At 47.0% G+C, this 22,183-nt stretch overlaps 1 protein-coding gene across 5 annotated transcripts in view; it reads left to right on the forward strand.

Moving 5' to 3' along the window:
- TPST1 (tyrosylprotein sulfotransferase 1) overlaps positions 1-22,183 on the forward strand; it is a 182,630-nt gene that overhangs the window by 35,458 nt on the left and 124,989 nt on the right. Inside the window, exon 1 of one of the 5 annotated variants that reach the window (XM_073558933.1) lies at positions 11,960-12,121. The exons of 1 other annotated variant lie outside the window; for it this stretch is intronic. The gene's annotated coding sequence lies outside the window, so the exon portion shown is untranslated. 3 more of the 5 variants (XM_073558929.1, XM_073558930.1, XM_073558931.1) reach the window with 3 other exon arrangements.

Here is a 22,183-nt window from a genome sequence, read left to right on the forward strand (position 1 = left end):
TTTACACTTCAGTTACAAAATTACCCAATAGAACTGTTAAGGACCGTATACATATTAGACTAATGTTAGCTGAAATTGCCACCTCGGCCGATGGTCTAACGGGAGACTCCTAACTCTAAAGCCCTCCAATCATCTTAGATGACTGTCGGCTTATTGATAGTTCAACTGATTGTCCAGCCGGCATATTTTCCATTACTCCCATACACAAGAGCACAATCGGTCAAGCACTTCTGTGTTCTCTATGAGAGAAATGCTACCAGACACATCTGGTGGCAGCTTATCTAAGGGAGAATAAAAGGATCAGCAGTATGACATTGGACATGATGGATCCTTAACTCCTCAGACCATCTAGGATCCCCATACACATTAGATTGTTGGCCAGTTGATATAGGCGGTTTAGTCAAAGTCAGTCTTATTTGTATGGGGGACTTTAGGATCTGGTTTGTCCAATTTAGGACTGCCGATCTTTTTGTTCTCAGAAACGACAGCACCAAAGGATTTTGGTAGCGGCTTTATCTAAGAGAAGTCGGGAGAAGTAGCTGTTGGCCAAACAATGAGCTTAACCATTGTTCGCCCGGTAGCTATCCAATGTATATTTCCTTACCGTGCCATTTTCATGAAAAATAATCCTTAGAATATGTTGACTATATTGTGCTTGCTACCTCCCCTCCCCCACTGTGAGGAGGGTTTCTTCTTTTCATCTCTGCTCCTTCCCTATTGTATCCCTTTCTTCCTTTTGTTCTGTGTCTTCCTTTTTCCATTAATTATCCAGTAATTATCTCAGGAGTTTGGTAAGATCTATGTTTTTGGCCTTTCGATTTACCATTGTTTTATGTTATTTTCTTAGTATCATTCATTGGAATAAGAATAGAATGCAAAAATCAAACTGATGCTTATCGAGACAATTTGTGTAGTGGAAAGCGAGACATACTTGTACATGTTCTGAGCAGGAGGTCAGCAAGCAGATACGTGCCTGACTCCTTTCATAATAAGTGCTATGCCCTGAGGCTAGATTAGCCTATGCAACCAAGAATGCATAGTATTTCTCTTAATTTTCTTGCTGCACACACAAAAAGATCTATTTATCTAGTCTATCACGGGGCAAATGTCCATGAACAGACGCTGCCTAATGTTTTCTGTCTGTTTAGATAATAGTGTCTGCGCTTCCGCAGCTTCTAACCTCCACAGGCTAAAACATATGATGTGGAAATACTAAGAATAACAACATAAAGTAGAAATTGTTCCTTAAAGGCAGAGAAAGGAGAATAATTCTACCTGATTCACAGTCCATAGAATGCAAGATGAAAATCTCTAATTCTATAAATTCCCAAAACCAAATGTTTGGCAATTGCATCTCTTCGGCTTGTAACAAAAAAAAAAAACGGGTGCTATTTGGAAAAGCAGCTGTTGCTGTTTTGTGGGATATAATATACTGTATATATTAAACCCCACAAAATAGCAACAGGTGCTCTTGCAAGTGGCTTCCGCAATAGCTATTATTCTGGTTGTATAGGTGATAACTGAATGACCAGTAGGGTTCCAACAAATGGGTTCCCCACCAATCACCAGAACAAAGACAGCCATGTAAAGAGATCAGCCAGAAAATGTGTAATCCCTCTTCAGAATCGTAATAACCTTTTAAGCACCGGGATATAGAGTGCTCTGCTTGTTAATGAAGCTCTGCAAAGGAATACGTGGATTTCGTCCGCGCTGCCCAAATGATGAAATTCCAGAAGGTTGATAAAGTTTGACAGTGGTTTATTCTACGCGTTTCAAGGTTTTTTGCAACCTCTTCTTCAGGAAATACTGATGCCAGGAGGGTACATCAAAAGCAAGGAGTACAACAAATGGATAGTCAGAGGCCAAGTCCGGGGTCAGATAACTGAAGTCAGAGAGTGTCAAAAGCAGAAGGGATAATCCAAAAGAGTAGTCACAACGAAATCCAGTGTTATCAGCAAGATCAGTAGTGAGACAGAGAACAAGCATACACACGTAACTATATCAAATCTACAACTGCCAATTTGCTGCATACAGAAAACCAGTTAAATACCCTGCGAATCATTTGAGAATCAGAGGCATCTGAGAAAATGCCCGCAGGCTAAACCAGATTAAACAGCAGAGCTGTCAATCAAAACGCTAACAGCTCAGCACGTCCCAGGATCAGATTGGATGACTGGACTGTCACTCACAAAACCTACAGTCCAGCACACCACAGATCCCATAGGGGGTCTGAGCTGTTACTCACAGCATCCCTAGGCCAAAGTCAGATGTAAAACCGTGACAGGAGCAAGGACCCCCCCAGCAATCAAATGTAAACTGTGGGGGACCCAAGAGCTGTAAGGGAATATAAAACAATATACAGTTTTCATTGAAATCTAATGGACGTCCAAGTTAAGCACAAATGTGTCATGTCTTTCAGAGGACATCGTGTGAGCTGGAAAGCCTGGTAACAAACATTATAAGAGCTGGACGGTTACCTTCCTTGAGCAATTCCAGATGGGCACACCTGTATAATAAAGAATATAGAGTTGACCAAAACAGCAGCCATGTTGGTAGCCTGTGGCCACCACACCAGAGCCCTGCGAATCTCATCCTATTAGCTGGCATCCCTGGTGTCCAATATTCACAAGAGGTGCTAGATAAGCTGGTTGGTAGGAGGATGCTCACTTGGCTCTGATATGGCGATCACAGGCTTCTGACATTGCCGCTGGATCATGATCTTGCAAACTTGCTCAACTCTAACAATAATATTGGTATGAGTACAGTAGATAAAATATGTTTGCCTCTTTTGCCAAATGTGATGGATAATTTCTTATGTGGATTTTGACATAATCTTTATGAGTTACGCTGATATTAACACTATGCATCGGCATTGCAGAAGATGAAATCCGAGAAGAAAATCTGCATCTTTCTGTACAATTCCCATCCATGTATTGTAAATTGCTGCCAATATTCTGTGCAAAAGTCACATAAAATCAGCCACATCTGAACATACACTAAAACTGTAATTATTGGATTTTTGTTATGTTTCTTTAATTTATATAGTCTGGAAATTGTATACAAGCTGCACATATCCTCTTTTGTTTCTGAAAATGAATGATAGTAATAATAGATAAGTAAGAATTTACAGATAAAATATCTGTGGATCTGAAAAGTAGATTGAAACACACTGGAGACATACAAAGAAAGAATCCTACAAAACCTGGATTTATTTTACCCCACATTCTTCTGCATATTCTATCTGATTTTGATTTGGCCACTGAAATAAAAAAATAACAACGAAAAATGCAATTGTTTAATAGCTTGAGTAATTTACATCTTGTGGGTTAAGACTTTGGTAAGTCACATATTCTCTAGTCTTGAGTAAGGGGTGTGTGGGGGCGTTTTATGAACTATATAGCAGGTTTTGGGAGAAATGGAAGAAACATCTTATTATTTCTTAGTATCTACTACTTATTTCTAAAGAACATCAACTACAGAATTGGATGATCTTACAGTAGGTAGATGTGCTAGCCTTAATGCATGTTCTCATTCTTGTGTACTAACCTCAGCGTATGTTCTCATTCTTGTGTGCTAGCGTTAGGAGCTGAGACACTGGCATTAGGGTATCTTTTCATTAGCAAGGGTTGCAGTGGTATTGTAGATTCCTGAACTACCACCACACTGCTAAGGGTATGTTCCAATGGTCAGTAAACGCTGCGGATTGAATGTTGTGTCCAATCTGCAGCGTCCAGATGTTACACCATAGTGGATCGGATTTTAAGAAATCCCATCTTCACCATGCATGCACAGACACCCACGGAGACAGATATGTGGCGTCTTTCCAGACCGCAGCATGTCTACTTATCTTGCAGATACATGAGTCTCCGCAAGATAAATGTCACCTGTACAATTTATTGGACGTGGTGATTCCGCATGGTTCAGTGATCACATTTATTATTTATTTTACTCATTTATATACCACCATTAATTCCACAGCGCTTTACAGACAACACATGTGGAATCATCTGCCTTCAATAGCCGACAGCGCTTTGGAAGTAGTCGCCATGTGCTGCCGATTCCTGCTGTGTGCAGATACCCTTATAGCAAGGTGTGAACGTGCGGAATACTTAGGGTGTGTGCACACGTTGGGGTTTTTGCTGCGGCTTTTTCCGCAGTGAAACCGCATCTCTTGGCAGAAACCGCAGGGTAAAACATTCCTGCAGATTCCTAGTATTTGTTCAGCGGATTTGATGCAGGTTCTAGTGCGTTTTGAGAGAGAGATTATTTGTATGTCCCGGAGCGTAGAATGCAGCTGTGGTTCCGCAAAAAAGAAGTGACATGCTGCAGAAAATAAACCGAAGCGAATCTGCGCGGAATTTTCAGCAGCATTTGCACAGCGGATTTGGCTTTCCATAGGTTTACATGGTACTGTAACCGCATGGAAACTGCTGCGGATCCGCAGGATCAAGTCCGCTGCGGATCCGCAGCAAAAACCGCAACATGTACAAACCCCCTTAGGGTATGTGCACACAGTGCGGATTCAGCTGCAGATTTTTCAGCGCGGATTTGCAGGTAAAACCGCAGGTAAAGTGACCTGCAGTTTTTCTGTGGATTTGCCTGCCGTTTTCCCCTGCAGCTTGACACCTGGACAATGGAGCAGGTGTCAAACCATTGCAGAATCCGCAGAAAGAATTGACATGCTGCGGAATTAAAACCGCAGCAAATCCGCAGCATCTGCACTGCAGTTTTGAAATCCCATTGCTTTGCAATGTACTGTACAATGCCTGCGGAACTGCTGCGGATCCGCAGGACCAAATCCGCTGCAGATCCGCAGCAGAATCCGCAACGTGTGCTCATGTAAGGGGCTGACATTGCTATGGACAGCAGAGACACGCTGCCCCTTTAAGAGACAGCACCCCCTTGGCTGATGTGATGGTACATTCTATTCTACCCTTCAAAAGTCAGCTTTGGTTTGCTCTTCCAGCTAGGGAGAGGCTATTTTCCCAGAGAGTGTTGGAGCTGGGAGTCTGCAGGAGACTGACATGAGGAGAAAAGCGTGCAGCTTAGAACTGACTGAACCTGGGGGATTGTGTATACCCTTCTGGGGATAACGAAGGTGGTTTTCCTGTGTTACTGCGAGGAGCCACGAAGATCTACAAGGAAGGAATTCAGAAGAGGGAGTTCACCGTTTCTAGGAACAGGCTTGGAATCTTCACACAAGGACAAGACCACGTTGCACAGAGCATCATCGCATCATCTTGCAGAGAACTGCAGGAGGCCCCCAGGAAGGAACTGAGAAACCAACTTCACCGTGAGTGTTAACCCCGTGTGCCCACATGATTAGGGCTTAGGATAGGCTGCAATAGACAGAGCACGGTAGTCGTGCAGCCGAAGTAGCAGCGACCAGTCAGGCAATAGTTAGAGTAGCAGCATACTATACTTTATTGCATTGCTTGCCTTTTGAAAGAATACACTGATCTGTAATAGTTGGTGCACCGAGCCATTTGTACCGCCCAGCTAGAGAATATCACTTTTGTAAATTATTTTATGTCATTGCATACCCTTGTTTACACTTTCCTAACACTGCATTCCTTGCCTGTAAATAAATTAACCCTTTGTTGTTTGCACCTCATCTTGGGTACCGTAGACTCCCTGGATTGTGGTGGTCCCCCGGCCATCGCTTCAAATGGCGCTGCGAGCAGGGTGATTATCACCAAGATGCAGGCAGAAGGCGGCAACGGCGAGAATGCTAGTGTTAGTGGGGATGCTGTGGACAATGGTGGAACCCCTGCAAGGACACTCCCTATGGGCAGCATATTTAGTGTGCTTCTGAAATTTGATGGCAATAATATGCCCCTATCTGATTGGATGTCCGGCTGCAAAGCACCCTGAAGATTTATAACATCTGCACAGTTCTTGAAGTGGACATTGCTTTGACTGCCTTGGAGGGAGAGGCCCGTAAAAATGTCTGTCTACAGCTGGAACTCACCCGTAGTACCCTGAAGGAGCTAGTGAAATTCCTGGAGGAGATCTATGGCGAGACTGCTAACGCGGGACACCTCCGCGCCAAATTTTTCTCTAGACTGCAGCAGGAAGAAGAGGGGATCTCTCAGTATGCGACAGCACTGCAGGAAGTGTTGGCAGAAGTGCAAAGGAAAGAGACAGATGGGCTCAGTGGCATGGGCTCCACAGACCGGATACTCCAGGAACAATTCATTCTGGGACTGCATAGCACATCGTTGAGGAGAGCACTTTCAGAACCGGTCCGTGTAGATCCGACTCTTTCATTCCGTCAAATCCTGGCAGAAGCAGTGGCCCAAAGCAAGGAAGACAGTTACGCGTCTGGTGTGATGCGTGTCCAGGGTGCCAATACCAGAGGAGACTCAAATCATCAGGAGGCGCTGGTCCAGGTAGTGCATGACTCTTGTCAGTAAGCAAGATAAATTAACCCGGATGGAGCAAAGAATGGGAGAACAACAGTCTGTCTCAATACACTCACATAACCATCCTTCGGCCCGACCTTTAAGGGGTCAGTGGGTGCAAGCTCCCCCCGCCAGGCATCAGAGGCATGAAGTGAGGCTCGAGGGGGGCCCCTCGGCGAAGAGGAGGCATCCAATGCTGGGAATGTGGAGGACAAAGGCACCTTGCCAGGGACTGCCGGAATTATGCTCAAAGCCAGCAACAGCCGCCATTAAACTACCAACCCCCGCAGTAATGCCGCACTCTGGGGGGGAAGCAAGAAGAGAGGCCACTCCTTATCATAATGAACACCTGATTGCTGGGAGTCCCACCCTGCGTGCTGAATTTGAGGGCATTTCAGTGGATTGCTTGATAGATACCGGGTGACAAGTGACAACGATGCCAGAATCATATTTCAAACAGCATTTTCAAGCCCTGGCCAAGCCAGAGAAGGAGACATTGATCCGGTTGCTTGCTGCCAATCAACAGCCGATCCCGGTCACAAGGGTCGTGTGGATGAATATTCGAATCTGTGAAGAAGTAGGAAAGAAAGGGATCCTGCTAGTCCCTGAGCCCATCAAAGAAGATGAGCCTGTAGTACTGGGAATGAATATCCTACGAGAACTCGATCAGATAATGTTCACCAAACGGGGACCCAGTTATTGGAAGAAGGCTGCCACACACAAGCCTACTCAAGAAGCCCTCCAGCGATTGATCCGTGTCTGTGGGACACAGAAGAGTGTATCAGGCGGTAAAGGTCATCAGGGACCCTGGGAAGGAGTCTGTAATCCTGCCTCCCGAGCGAGAAAGTATACTACACCTTCCAGTGGGGACTCATTGAAAACCTTGATGGGCTGGAGGTGATAGTTCAGCCTGTGGTAGGTGGAGGAGCGGACAAAGAAGTCATGATAGCTCATATGATAGCTGTGGACCAGCGAGGACACGTCCCTATAAGAGCTTTGAACGTGGGTCCCGGGGAAGTCACCTTGCCCTGGGGGACAGATCTGGCTCGGGTGTACCTAAACAAGGCGAAGTGGTGAGTCAGAAGGAGATGTCTTTATTGCCGATCGAAGGTGTGGGGTGGACGCTGGCAGTCGCTGCGGGGCCCGAAGAGAAGCCATCCCGAGTGGAATGGGTGGATCTTCCTTGACCAAATGGAAGTGGATGTGAAGGCTCTTGGCCCTGAGTTTGCGGGCGATAGAAGCTATGCTGTGGGAAAATCAGGCCGCATTCGCCCGTCACGCCGAAGATTTTGGCTGTACTGAAGCGATCACACACGAGATACCGACCGGGGACACTCGTCCAATTCGAGAACGATATCGGCAAATCCCACCCAAGATGTACCAAGAGGTGAAGACATTATTGAGGCAGATGCTGGATTCAGGAGTCGTGCAGAGTAGTCAGAGCCCTTGGGCGGCATCAGTGGTGCTCGTTAAGAAGAAGGATGGGACCATTCGGTTCTGTGTAGATTACTGGAAACTCAATGCCTGCACTGTGCGAGACTCATATCCGTTACCACGCATCGAGGAATCCTTGACAGCGTAGGGGAAAGCCAAATACTTCTCCACCTTGGATCTAGCAAGCGGATACTGGCAAGTGGCCGTGGCCAAGAAAGACAAGGAAAAAACTGCCTTCATCCTCCCTATGGGATTGTTCGAGTTTAACCGGATGCCCTTCGGGCTCTCCAATGCTCTGGGCATGTTTCAAAGGCTGATGGAAAAATGTTTTGGAGACTTAAACTTTGAGGCTACCCTGATCTACCTGGATGACAACATTGTGTTCTCTGCCTCGTTCGAAGACCATCTTGCCTGGCTTGTACAGGTCCTTGGAAGATTGCGGGCTCATAACCTGAAGGTGAAGCCAAAGAAGTGCCACCTCTTCAAGAGAGAGATCGAGTACCTGGGCCACATAGTGTCACAAGACGGAGTTCTGCCTTCACCAGAAAAAGTGGCTGCTATCCAGAAGTGGCCAGTTCCTCGAACCTTGCGGGAACTCCAGGCCATCCTTGGACTCGCCGGGTACTAAGGACGGTTTGTCAAAGATTTCGCAAAGATGGCGGGTCCTCTGAATGAACTGCTGAGGGGGACCACCGGAGTGCCGAAGACCCAGTGCATCCCCTGGGACCAGAGGCGAGAGGAGGCCTTCCAGGCTATAAAGAATGCTCTTACTTCAGCCCCGATTTTGGCCTACGCAGATTTTGATCAACCGTTCCTGTTGTACACAGACGTTAGCCTTCATGGACTCGGTGCAGTACTTTCCCAAATACAGGATGGACATGAGAGAGTCATCGGGTATGCCAGTAGGTCCCTGCGAGACAGTGAAAGAAACCCCATAATTACAGCTCTTTCCGGTTAGAGCTCCTGGCCCTCGTGTGGGCCATGACAGAGACGTTTGCGGGCTTCCTGGCAGGGACCAAGGTTCAAGTTCGAATGAACAATAATCCCCTGGACCACCTTGAGAATGCTAAATTTGGGGCCTTAGAATAACGGTGGGTGGCTCGCCTGGCCAAGTTTGACTTTACTATCCGTTATCGCTCTGCTACTGAAAATGCAAATGCCGATGGCCTGTCACGAGTGACGGTGGAAACTTTAGTGGGGGATCTCGATGAACACCTTGAAGAGGAAGAAACCCCAGACTTCCGTAAGTTCAAGACCCCAGTGGTTGCGGTCCAGTCAAGTAGGGAGGCCTGCGCACTACCCCGATCTCTGGGGAGAACCAATGAAGAGTGGGAAAATGTTCAAGATGAAGACGGATGGCAGTGACAGATGAAATGCTGGGTAGCGCAGAAGCGGAAGCCAGGCAAACAAGAGAGAGATAGTCTGGACGCTGAGATGAAGAGTGTCTTACACCAGTGGGATAGGCAGGAGGTGCGAGAATCGGTGCTATATTGCAAGAGGCAACAGCCGAAAGATACTGAAGTAAGGTGGAAGGTGGTCATCCCAGAAGGAATGGCCCAAGAAGTGGCTAAAGATGCCCACGAATTCTGAGCTCACTTTGGGTCCAGAAAGACCTACCAGTGGTTACAGCGGCACGTGTACTGCCCTCGGTTGGAGTCCATGGTAGTTTAGGTTTGCCGGCAATGTCAGGTATGCGACCTCATTAAGAGTACTGAACAAAGGGCACCCATCCAGACCATACATACTAAGGAACTGCTAGAAGTCTTGATGATTGACTATCTCCTAGTGGGACACTCAGCCCAGGGTCCACAGTACTGTTTGGTGATGACCGACCATTTCTCCAAGTTCGCGGTAGTCACCCCGACTAGAGATCAGACTGCCGAGTCGGCGGCAAGGGCCATCTGTCAAGACTTCATCAGAGTGTATGGGTGCCCAAAGCGCATCCACTCTGACCAAGGTGCAAGTTTCCAAGCCAAGGTGATGGAAGAACTGTATCGTTTGTACGACATCGAGCGGTCCTGGACCACCCCTTTCCATCCTCAAGGCAACGGAGCATGTGAACGCTTCAACCGAACCTTACTTCAAATGCTGAGGATGTTGGAAGAGGACAAGAAGGCATGCTGGCCAGATTTCCTGTCAGAGTTGGTCTGGACCTACAATAATCGGTTCCATTCCACCACGGGTTACACCCACTATCTTCTGCTGTTTGGAAGAGCTGGACGAGAGATCATTGAATTGAAGTTGGAACAGCCAGAGGAGCTGATGGAGCGAGGCGTTACTTCATGGGTGAAAGAACATCGGAAACGACTGCAAATAATTCGGTGGTTGGTGAGTCAGCAGCTACAGGACAAAGAACATACGGGCCGTAAACTGATTCAAGAGATACCACTCTGGCCAGGGGACCGAGTATTAGTCAGGGAGATACGCCCCAAGGATAAACTAAGCGAGAGATGGGAAGTACAGCCTTACAAAGTCATCGAGCGAGTGTATGCTACAAGGTGCAGGTTGAGAATGGGGCGTCCGCTCCTAGAGTGCTCCACAGAAATATGCTGCGGCCATGCCGGTCTGAGGCCCGTTCTGTACCATTGCCGCCTGAAGGCGCTGCCCCATTTCCTGAACCTGTCTTGCCTGCTAATGAAATCAATGATGAATGGGAGACCAGCCCTGACACCGTGGGGGGTCCTCAGGCGCACAGAGAAGGTAATCTTCTGGATGTACCACTACCGCCACGTGACGACGAATTCTGAAAAGAACCTACTACAACTCCTGTAGCAAGTGTTCCTCTGGAAGATAGTCAAGAGCTCCGGAGCTCCCAGAGGTCTACTGCAGGGGTTCTACCAGTCCAATACGTAGAACAGTGTTCTCTGTCTGTTTTACCAATTTTGTTGCCTCCTCTATAGGTGCTGTTCCCACTTTGCAAGTTTCTTCATTTCACTACAACCTTGATGCTGTGATGGCCGAGGATGACCATCTTTAAGTAGAGAGGCATGTAAGGGGCTTATATTGCTATGGACAGCAGAGACACGCTGCCCCTTTAAGAGACAGCACCCCCTTGGCTGATGCGATAGTACATTCTATTCTACCCTTCAAAAGTCTGCTTTGGTTTGCTCTTCCAGCTATGGAGAGGGGAGGGGCTGTTTTTCCCAGAGAGTGTTTGGAGCTGGGAGTCTGCAGGAGACTGATGTGAGGAGAAAAATGTGCAGCTTAGAACTGACTGAACTTGTGGATTGTGTATACCCTTCTGGGGATAACAAAGGTGGTTTTCCTGTGATACTGCGAGGAGCCACGAAGTTCTACAAGGAAGGAATTCAGAAGAGGGAGCTCACTGTTTCTAGGAACAGGCTCGGGATCTTCACAAAAGGACAGGACCACGTTGCACAGAGCTGCCAGGGAGGACTTTGCATCATCTTGCAGAGAACTGCAGGGGGCCCCCAGGAAGGGCACCAACTTCACCATGAGTGTTAACCCCATGTGCGCACATGTTTAGGGCTTAGGATAGGCTGCAATAGACAGAGCACGGTAGCCGTGTGGCCGTAGTAGCAGCGGCCAGTCAGGCTATAGTTAGAGAAGCAGCATACTGTACTTTATTGTATTGTTTGCCTTTTGAAAGAATACACTGATCTGTAATAGTTGGTGCACCGTGCCATTTGTACGGCCCAGCTAGAGCCTAGAGAATATCACTTTTGTAAATTGTTTTATGTCATTGCATACCCCTGTTTACACTTTCCTAACACTGCATTCCTTGCCTGTAAATAAATTAACCCTTTGTTGATTGCACCTCATCTTGTGTACCATAGACTCCCTGCATTGTGGTGGTCCCTCGGCCATCGCTTCACACATACCCTTAGTGATTTTCCATCCATCTCCTGATGCCTTTCACAACTGATGGCCCATTATATGAAGCATATGATAACCGGAGCACTGTGCCCTCCGTGGAGCTGCGGGCAGCAGCTGGCACCCGGTGGCATACATCACACAGTGACGCCTCAGATGAGGATGCTGGACGTCACCGTCTCAATGAAGAGACCCCCAGCACTGCTCACCGCTCACTGCACCAGAGCCCCGCCCATCGACCAATCACAGGATGGATCTCACTGCAGCCCCTCTTCCCAATGGCCAATGAGCGCGCCGCTGACATCTCTCGCCCCCGTGCCTGGCAGCTCCGGACTGTGTACGCGCAAGCTCGTTCACATAGAGCCAGAGAACGGCGGAGATAGGACATGATGTCGGGGGGTGGGGGGGACCGGAGCTGACAGGGGCTGCCTGCCCGGGACCGGATACAGGTGAGTGACATCTCCGAACACTTCCAGACGCTCGTTAGGAGTTATGGCCGCCTCCTCTGATGCCCGGGGAGTTCCCTGCGCTACTGCTGCCCGGAGATTATGGGGGGCAGCGGGACTGGTAATGCACCTGGTATAGGGTTGGACACCGTTATTGTTATGTGGGTGAGGTGCAATTCCATTGCAGGGTATAGTCAGATGTGTGCCCATGCCAGCGGGTCAGCACTCCGCACCAGGTAGCTCTCATGGCCGCCTGCACCTGGGCTCTGGGACAGACCCCCCACTGTGAGTATTATGCATCCCATCCTATTCAGCCTGGCACATGGGCTTCTTCCTACTAACATCTGGCAGCGGGCACACAGGCTGGCTCCATGGGCACATGCTCTACCTACATCAGGTATCTAGTCTACAGACTTGGATCTGGCAGCGGGCACTCAGGCTGGCTCCATGGGCACATGCTCTACCTACATCAGGTATCTAGTCTACAGACTTGGATCTGGCAGCGGGCACGCAGGCTGGCTCCATGGGCACATGCTCTACCTACATCAGGTATCTAGTCTACAGACTTGGTTCTGGCAGCGGGCACTCAGGCTGGCTCCATGGGCACATGCTCTACCTACATCAGGTATCTAGTCTACAGACTTGGTTCTGGCAGCGGGCACTCAGGCTGGCTCCATGGGCACATGCTCTACCTACATCAGGTATCTAGTCTACAGACTTGGTTCTGGCAGCGGGCACTCAGGCTGGCTCCATGGGCGCATGCACTACCTACATCAGGTATCTAGTCTGCAGACTTGGATCTGGCAGCGGGCACTCAGGCTGGCTCCATGGGCACATGCTCTACCTACATCAGGTATCTAGTCTACAGACTTGGATCTGGCAGCGGGCACTCAGGCTGGCTCCATGGGCGCATGCACTACCTACATCAGGTATCTAGTCTGCAGACTTGGATCTGGCAGCGGGCACTCAGGCTGGCTCCATGGGCACATGCTCTACCTACATCAGGTATCTAGTCTACAGACTTGGATCTGGCAGCGGGCACTCAGGCTGGCTCCATGGGCGCATGCACTACCTACATCAGGTATCTAGTCTGCAGACTTGGATCTGGCAGCGGGCACTCAGGCTGGCTCCATGGGTACATGCTCTACCTACATCAGGTATCTAGTCTACAGACTTGGATCTGGCAGCGGGCACTCAGGCTGGCTCCATGGGCGCATGCACTACCTACATCAGGTATCTAGTCTGCAGACTTGGATCTGGCAGCGGGCACTCAGGCTGGCTCCATGGGCACATGCTCTACCTACATCAGGTATCTAGTCTGCAGACTTTGATCTGGCAGCGGGCACTCAGGCTGGCTCCATGGGCACATGCTCTACCTACATCAGGTATCTAGTCTACAGACTTGGATCTGGCAGCGGGCACTCAGGCTGGCTCCATGGGCACATGCTCTACCTACATCAGGTATCTAGTCTGCAGACTTTGATCTGGCAGCGGGCACTCAGGCTGGCTCCATGGGCACATGCTCTACCTACATCAGGTATCTAGTCTACAGACTTGGATCTGGCAGCGGGCACTCAGGCTGGCTCCATGGGCACATGCTCTACCCACATTAGGTATCTAGTCTGCAGACTTGGATCTGGCAGTGTGCACTCAGGCTGGCTCCATGGGCACATGCTCTACCCACTTTAGGTATCTAGTCTGCAGACTTGGATCTGGCAGCGGGCACTCAGGCTGGCTCCATGGGCACATGCTCTACTTCTTTACCTACATCCGGTATCTAGTGTACAGACTTGGATCTGACAGCGGGCACACAGGCTGGCTCCATGGGCGCATGCACTACCTACATCCGGTATCTAGTGTACAGACTTGGATCTGACAGCGGGCACTCAGGCTGGCTCCATGGGCACATGCTCTACTTCTTTACCTACATCAGGTATCTAGCCTACAGACTTTGATCTGGCAGCGGGCACGCAGGCTGGCTCCATGGGCGCATGCACTACCTACATCCGGTATCTAGTGTACAGATTTGGATCTGGCAGCGGGCTCTCAGTCTGGCTCCATGGGCACATGCTCTACTTCTTTACCTACATCAGGTATCTAGTGTACAGACTTTGATCTGGCAGCGGGCACACAGGCTGGCTCCATGGGCGCATGCACTACCTACATCCGGTATCTAGTGTACAGATTTGGATCTGGCAGCGGGCACTCAGTCTGGCTCCATGGGCACATGCTCTACTTCTTTACCTACATCAGGTATCTAGTGTACAGACTTGGATCTGGCAGCGGGCAATCAGTCTGGCTCCATGGGCACATGCTCTACTTCTTTACCTACATCAGGTATCTAGTGTACAGACTTGGATCTGGCAGCAGGCACTCAGGCTGGCTCCATGGGCACGTGCTCTACTTTACCTACATTAGGTATCTAGTCTGCAGACTTGGATCTGGCAGTGGGCACTCAGTCTGGCTCCATGGGCACATGTTCTAAACCAATTTCTTAGTGCTGAGCATCTCACCAAGGTGCCACCTCTTACCTGTTATCTGTGATTTTGCTCCTGGGCTGTGTCATATTCTGTGCTTGGTATAATACTTGTATGAGGCAGCTGACACCATGGCACTAAACTTGGTACTTGGTGAACTCTTAGTATTTGTCCCATGCAAAACTTCTTGTTCTGCACATGGCACTGAACTACACTGCGCAACTGAAAGTCATGTCTGGTGGGCAGGATTGCTAATTAATGGGATATGATATTCATTTATCTACCACGATTGATGCCCTCAGATATACGTGGCAAATGTATAGTCTTGAGAAGTCTTTCACACATCAGTTTTTAGCATCAGTTTAAATCCGCCAAAATGGCGGAAAGCGGATCCGTTGCTGTACTGATGACAACGGATGCCACCGGACCGTTTTTTTAACGGATCCGATGAAGGAAGAATTTTAAAGGAACCGTAGCCCGGGAAAGGAGAGAGAGAGAGAGACAGAGACTGAATTTTTCCGGCCGCCAGAAATGATTTCAGGGTTAAATTTCCGGCTGATTTTTCCCCTGGGCATGCGCACTATAAAATGCGGATCCTGCAGCACAAAAAAACGTTGCATGGTCCGTCCGGGCATGTATTTGGCGGATCCGCAAAAGAACGGATCCAACAGATGGCCATCCGTCAAGATCCGCCGGTAATGCAACTCAATGGGGAAAAAAACGGATCCACCAAGCAAAATGGCGGATCCGTTTTTTTTGCAAAACGGCGGATTTTGACTGATGGTCACAGACGGATGTGTGAAACAGGCCTTGGGGGTCTTAGAGTGTTTTCTTGACATTTGGAAGGAGGTCAGATTTTTTTCTAATTTCACTCATCTAGTGTGATTATTAGTAAGTTGTTTTTTTCTGCTTTTTCTTGCAGATATTGTTTCAATAGGTGAACCATAAAGCATTTGGGACCCAAAGCAAAATTTCTGTTTGAAGCCTCCATCTACCATTTATGATACTATATTTATATATTGCTGAACCTGTTCACATGTTGCAGTTATCGTGAACAGTGGTTGTTACTATTAGAATCTGATGGATCATCGCTCAGTGTAAAATAGGCCTTAGGGCTCATACTCACATGCAAGAAACTCGGACGAGTCTTGCCCGTCAATACCCGGCACTGCCGCCCGCACTCGGGAGCGGAGCGTTCATCTGCATAGAAATACATGCAGCTCAACTCTCCGATCCGAGTGCCGGCGGCAGTGCCGGGTATTGATGTGCGAGACTCGTCCGAGTTTCTCGCATGTGAGTATGAGCCCTTAATGGGAATATGTCAATGGGATCAACTTACTATACTAGACTTTTTTCTTAATGTGTAAATGAACTGTTAAGCTCTATGGGCAGGACATACAGTGGGTACGGAAAGTATTCAGACCCCTTTAAATTTTTCACTCTTTTTTTCATTGCAGCCATTTGGTAAATTCAAAAAAGTTCATTTTTTCATATTAATGTTCACTCTGCACCCCATCTTGACTGAAAAAAACAGAAATGTAGAAACTTTTGCAAATTTATTAAAAAAGAAAAACTGAATTATCACATGGTCATAAGTTTTCTTTTCCAAACAATTTTATTAACATTTTATAACAGAGCATACATAAATGCAATATCATGAGGCATTCATGACACATGAAAGAAAAAATAAAAAAACACAACCAGACTATAAATAATAATAACTCATGGAACATTTCCAGCCAGCGAGACCATTTCTTTATAAAGGAAGGAAGACAGCCATTCAGCAACGCCAATTTTTGCTCATATGACTTATGTAAAGTCAGCTTTGCAATAATATCGAGTGAAGAGGGCACTCGAGTGGATTTCCAATAAAACGCAATTTCATTTTTAGAAACCAAAAGTAAATGAATAACCAATTTCCTAACAGAAGGATTCAAACGACTTGTATCCAACGAGAGCAGGACGAACTGAGGAGTCAGTGAAAAATCTGATTGATTTAAAATATGAGAAATAAGAGAGGAGATGTCGTCCCAAAAATGCCAAAGACGTGGAAAAAACCAAAATAATTGGGAAAGGCTACTATGATGCCCGCAATCCCTCCAACAGAGAGGGGAGATGGTAGGGTTGATAAAAGCTAGACGAGATGGCGAATAGTACCATCTTGATATGATTTTAAAGTAGGACTCATGGAGAGCCATAGACATGGTAGCAGAATAGGTTAGCGACATGGTCTGTTCCCAAACATCTGGGGTAACAGAAAAATTCAAAACCGATTCCCATTTTTTCATATATGGGGATTTTATAAATGCAGAATCGTTGTTGAAACACTGGTAGCTATAATCAGTGATGGTCATAAGTTTTCAGACCTTTGCTCAGTATTGAGTAGAAGCACCCTTTTGAGCTAGTACAGCCATGAGTCTTCTTGGGAATGATGCAACAAGTTTTCCACACCTGGATTTGGGGGATCCTCTGCCATTCTTCATTGGAGATCTTCTCCAGTTCCATCAGGTTGGATGGTGAACGTTGGTGGACAGCCATTTTCAAGTCTCTTCTGAGATGCTCAAGTGGGTTTGGGTCAGGGCTCTGGCTGGGCCAGTCAATAATGGTCACAGAGTTGTTCTGAAGCCACTCCTTTGTTATTTTAGCTGTGTGCTTAGGGTCATTGTCTTGTTGGAAGATGAACCTTCGGCCAAGTCTGAGGTCCAGAGCACTCTGCAAAAGGTTTTCATCCAGGATATCTGTACTTGGCCGCTTTAATGTTTCCTTCAATTTCAATCAGTCGTCCTGTCCCTGCGGCTGAAAATCACCCCCATAGCATGATGCTGTCACCACCATGTTTCACTGTTGGGATTGTATTGAGCAGGTGATGAGCAGTGCCTGGTTTTCTCCACACATACCGCTTAGAATTATCACCAAAAGGTCTAGCTTCATCTCATCAGACCAGAGAATCTTATCTCTCATAGTCTGGGAGTTCTTCATGTGTCTTCAATTTAAGGATTATGCAGGCCACTGTGCACTTAGGATCCTTGAGTACTGCAGAAAGTTTTTCTAACCTTGGCCAGATGTGGGCCTTGCCACAATTCTGACTCTGAGCTCCTTGCCCATTTCTTTTAAACTCATGATTCTCATTTTGTCTGACATGCACTGTGAGCTCTTATATAGACAGGTGTGTGCCTTCACAAACCAAGTCCTATTAGTTTAATTAAACACAGCTGGACTCCAATGAAGGAGTAGAACCATCTCAAGGAGGATCACAAGGAAATGGACAGCATGTGACTTAAATATGAGTGTCTGAGCAAAGGGTCTGAATACTTATGACCATGTGATATTTTTTTTCTTTTTTAATAAATTGGCAAAAATTTCTACATTTCTGTTTTTTTCCATCAAGACAGGGTCACATTGTACATTAATGAGAAAAAAAATGAACTTTTTTTTTGAATTTACAAATGGCTGCAATGAAACAAAGAGTGAAAAATTTAAAGGGGTCTGAATACTTTTTATACCCACTGCAGATCTCACTGATGATTTGCCTCCGGAGCTTGTTTTAAATGAAAGGAGGAGCTACCAGTGTGAGAAATGTAATAACTTACACTTTGTTCTCCTGATTGACATGTCTCTCGCTGGTAACACCCCCTTTCATTTACAATAAGCTCTGGAGGCAGATTCTTGGGAAAATTTATGTCCTGCCCATGGATTTTTATTACACTTTTTCCATAAATAAAATGACAGAATGACATAAAATTCAAAGTATAAGCAAGCAATATTGCTTAGCTTGACTTAATAATCAGTAATGATGAGTAACTCAACACTGAAGAGTTCACTTCTTATATAACTACAATTAAGCGTGGACAATGACAGGACAGGACATTGATAAAGAAAGAAGGAAGGGCGGAGAAGAGTTGAGCAATTCTAGTTCAATACCTACTACAATCAAATTATTGTCACACTGCTCTGCACTTTTTGTAAACGGCACCCAAAATGCTGACATAATGAGACATGTTTATTAATAGGGAAGTTTAGTGGCGCATGCATATTATTCTTTATGAAAGTTTTTCCAGATGGCATGGGACGGAATCTGATCCTGTCTTTGGCTCCAGCTTTTTTCACAAAGACATCTGATTGCTCCGTTCATGAGTATATCTGTTTGTGTCCCCTTATAGTTTGATGTAAGGGGTCACTATGTGATCTACAATATCGTTAGTATTATGGGCCCCCTAAAAAATCATTATTGTGCATTACGAAATCTAGGACCTCTGTTTCCATATATGAAGATCCCATGAAAACCTCTATGCTTACCTGAGTTATCTTTAACATATTAATGCGTGCACTATCAATTTACCAAAATAGAAATTACTCTAGCCCTTGATCTGTTTGACATTTCCGTATGTCTGCTATCGTTCATCTTGTTATTGTTCTTTAAAATCAATGCAGTTCTTCCTATGGCAGATGTTGGATGCTGCCCATCATTGGGCTCAGTGCAGTAATATTCCAGATGTGCTGCACTAATGAATGGGTATTAATGAATTTCCGTATTGTGCTAGTTTATTATGTGGTTTTTAGACTGTTAAACCCACATCTCTAGTGTCTTCATATGTTAGTACAAATGTGGGGTAGAAATGTGTCGACTTCCAAATAAAAGGGAATAGTATACAGTATTGTGCAAAAACTTTAGGCAGGTGTGGAAGAAATGCTGCACACTAAGAAGCTTTCAGATATATAAATGTTAATCGTTTATCAATTAACAAAACACAAAGTGAATGAACATAGGAGAAATCAAAATCGCATAAATATTTGGTGTTGCCACCCTTTGTTTTCCAAAGATCATCAATACTTGAGGTACACTTGAATTCAGTTTTGGAAGAAACTTGTCAAAGAGGTTATTTTAAACATCTCGGAGAACTAACCACAGATCTGTGTTTTCAGATTAGCTCAAATCTTTTTGTTTGTTTATGTAATCCCAGACAAACTCTATAATGGTGAGATCTGTGGGGGCCATATCATCACTTCTAGGACTCCTTGTTCTTCTTTACGCTGAAGATATTTCTTTGTTAGGCGTCAGGTTCCTGCAGCGGTTCAACAGGAATCCAGAGCCTCACATTCTGCGGTCTCCCATTGTCTTTCGACCGCAGAGGAGATTGCTCAGCAATCCCGGCTTCCCAGACGCTCTGCCCAGACCTGCTGTGTGGGGCTGGCTATTGCTACCACCTTTGGGTCAGCAATGGCAATGCAGGCTGCTCAGCAGCAAATCGCTCCAGAGGCGAAGTCCTTCTGTTGCTCCACTGAGCATGCTCACGAGACGATCTCCCATTGGAGATCGGGAGCCACATGTCCAGGTCCTTCTACAGATCTGATTCGTCCATCTCAGGGATCTGGAAGCTTCCGGAAGGTCCTGGCTATAAAAGGTTCACATGGCCGCTCGGCCATTTGCTAGTATAGTCTCTAGTTGCTACTGTGTGAATGGTGATGGATCCATGAACCTGCGAATGACTCATTAAGATTCCCTCCCTCTGATATGACGAGTGTGTATAGGGACTTAGCTATAGGATCAGCGCCAGCCAGTGGCAAGCTACAAGCCACTACAGCATCCTCCACAGTGCTAGCGTCCGACAGTGCGCCTGCTTCCGGGCATTGTCGACTAGCGGCAGTGATTGTCGCCACGCTGCAGTCTGCAGCCCCTCTTGGCGTCCGCAGTTGCAATGCCACACGTACGGTAGGTCTAGACGGACGCAGACCCTCTGCCTTGGAGCTCAGCTCCTGTGACCAATACCGTGCGTGCACTTCTCTGAGACCTGTGACGCTAACAGGCTCAGCCTTTTTGTGTTTTTCACTTAAGGCATCTCTGTGAGTAAACAGAGATTGCTCAGCGCACCTGGGTGGCGTTCAACCCGCGTGCGTAATACCGCCATATTGTTCATCCGCCATTACCTAGCAGCAGTGTTAACACCTTCTGCACGGTGGACCCCGGGCGGCGAACGCACTTTACGTTATTTTATATTTAGTGCGTTCCGCCGTCCCTAACATTTCTTAATGACATAGTCTGGATGTTTGGGGCCATTGTCCTGCTAAAGAATAACTTTGTAGCCAATCAAATCAGACTCCGCTCTGATGGTATTGGATGATGGATATGTATCCGCCTGTATTTCTCAGCATTGAAGGCAAAGTTGAGGACTGTCGGCCAAGGAATCTTAGGCTAGTTTCACACCAGTGTTTCTGCCGTCTACGCACGGCTGCCGATAAGCCCCGCCCCCTGCCGCACCCCCTCCTGACATCACAGCCTATTATCGCACATGGCCGCATGATATCTGCGCACCCTATCTTTAATATAGAGTGCGCAGACTGTGAGCTGACCATGCGCTAGTAGGATTTTTGAGTGCGCTGCACACTTTTGAAGGTGCGCCGAGCGCGCCCAAATGCAACATGCTGCGTTCGGCGCACCGACAAAAGTGCTCAGCGCACTCAAAAATCCTACTAGCGCACGGGCAGCACACAGTCTGCGTACCCTATATTAAAGATGGGGTGCGCAGATCGCATGCGGCCATGTGCGATAATAGGCGGTGATGCCAGGAAGGGGCGCGGCAGGGGACGGGGCTTATCGGCGGCCATGCGCAGACGGCAGAAACACTAGTGTGAAACTAGCCTGAGTTCAGCAGATGAAATACCCTTTATGCTTACTCCTAGGGCTTGTTCAAATGTCTGTGTAACTCGGATGAGTGCTATCTGTCGTTTTTCCCATGTTGTTCTATGGGGCTGTGCACACATCCGATTTTTATTTCTTTCCTCAGACCAAGTCGGCCCAAGGACAAAATCACAGTATGCAAGATTAGCCTCTGATAATCAGATGGCATTTGCCATTTCAGGTCTGTATGTCCATGGAAAGCATCGGACTGCTCTCCGATGACATCCGATTTTCACAGACAGACTGAATGAAGTCTGATCAGAGTGTGTCATATCAGAGTGTACTCAGCATAATCGGACCGATTTTCGCAGATGTGGGGAAAACGCTAGTCTGGGCTTGCCCTTCCCTTTTAAATTGTTCAGCAGTCTCATCAGCTCAGAGATGGCCACAACCAGTGGGACCCAGCTACACCCATCAACTGTTTAGAGCAGTGTTCCCCATCTCCGGTCTTCGAGCCATCAACAGGTCATGTTTTCAGGATTTCCTTAGTATTGCACAGGTGATAATTGAATCACCTGGACCGGCACGAATTCAAACACCTGTGCAATACTGAGAAAATCCTGAAAGCATGACCTGTTGGTGGCTCTTGAGGACCAGAGTTGGGGAACACTGGACTAGAGACTTCTTGCTAGAAGTGGTCTATGGAAAAATTGAGACACAGACACATACCTTTGCCTTGGAAACAGGACCAAGTGACTTGACTATAGGAAATATAGGAATTGGTGTACAGAAAGATGGTAGCAGGAGTGAAAATGTGAAATATTGGTGGTGGTAGCTTTTTTGCCAGAGCTGGAAAGCAACACAATAATGAGTGTCTGCAGCAATGGTGGAAGTACCTTGTGATTACAGGGCTGGATTTCAGCAAATGTAGCTGGAGATTCGGTGTCTCAGTGCTGAGAAATACAGGCAGAT

The sequence above is a fragment of the Dendrobates tinctorius genome, unplaced genomic scaffold (genome assembly GCF_039654945.1).
Source record: "Dendrobates tinctorius isolate UK_male_01 unplaced genomic scaffold, ASM3965494v1 ptg000263l, whole genome shotgun sequence".
Taxonomy (NCBI): domain Eukaryota; kingdom Metazoa; phylum Chordata; class Amphibia; order Anura; family Dendrobatidae; genus Dendrobates; species Dendrobates tinctorius.